Consider the following 1215-nt stretch of genomic DNA (forward strand, 5'->3'; position numbering starts at 1 on the left):
ACAACCTTTTTTGCAGCACGGATCGGTTTATTTTTACGGACCGGCCTTTAAGGTGTCGCGGATAAATACAACAAAATAAAACCAGTACCGGCACCAAAATAAAAAATTATCCATAACACACGGAAACTGAGGTAATAATAAAAACAATAAATATTAACAATAAAAAGGAATAAAAACCATAAAAACCATAAATTTCACACCTGAACCTCAACACTCGCCGCCCGATACCAAACGACTCACGGACCGGTACCAGTCCATGGCCCGGGGGGTTGGGGATCGCTGCTCTGAAGTATTTGTAAATCATAATGGTGAATTTAACCTTAGGGATGAAAGATGTTTAAAAACTGTTGTTCATCCAATGGCCTCTGGAGTCTGTGAGTCAACATGTTTTCTATAGCTGTGGTCACAATCGCAAAGACTTCTGTTGCCATGTAAGTCAATGGGAGAACGGATGGCGACAGCTAAAGTGCTCATGTTCTTTGAAAGGTCAATTTTATTAAGACAAACTGCACCTCTAGTGTCTTATTAGTCGGCTAGTTGATACTTATTAATATGTTTGTACAATGGAATTCACCCATACAATTTATAGACATAGCTTGCCTAGAAAGCTATAGCCTAGAAAATTTGGCGGCTGTGTATTCCCTGACCAGTTGATACATGTGGTTGCGGGCTGTGACCAGGTGAAAACAGCGTGCTGTACAAAAACCATGCTTGTGATTGCTTTGCTCTCTAGTAGATTGCAGCAGTTGCCCACAGTTTGTTCAGAAAATGCCAACTTGTCTGTAAATGTTTGCCAATTGTTCTGAGCTGTAGTAAAATTTGGAGAAAGTGCAACACAATCCAGAAACGGGGAACGTTTGCCTTCAAAGTAAAAAGTTATGCCTTTCCCTGCAACCATTGAATTTCAAAAGTGAAAAAAAATGTTTACTTTGAAAGCAAAAGTTCTCCACTTCTGGTTTGTGTCATACTTTTCAGTTTCAAATAGTTTGCGAGTGTTTGCACACAAGTTGGGATCTTCCATGTAATCTACTGGAAACCATGGCAATCTGCAAGCAACCAAAGCATTCAAGGTTTTTCGTGCAGCGTGGTATAGCTATTGATGACCAAGAGCTATAATGCAATGTCAAAATGCATGGTCCAGAAACACATGAGCCGGCCTTTTAAGTAGTCTGTGGTTGCAATAACAATTTCCAAACTCAATAACAGAACAGTCAG

Source organism: Rhamphochromis sp. 'chilingali', assembly GCF_963969265.1.
Source record: "Rhamphochromis sp. 'chilingali' genome assembly, chromosome: 7".
Classification (NCBI taxonomy): Eukaryota; Metazoa; Chordata; class Actinopteri; order Cichliformes; family Cichlidae; genus Rhamphochromis; species Rhamphochromis sp. 'chilingali'.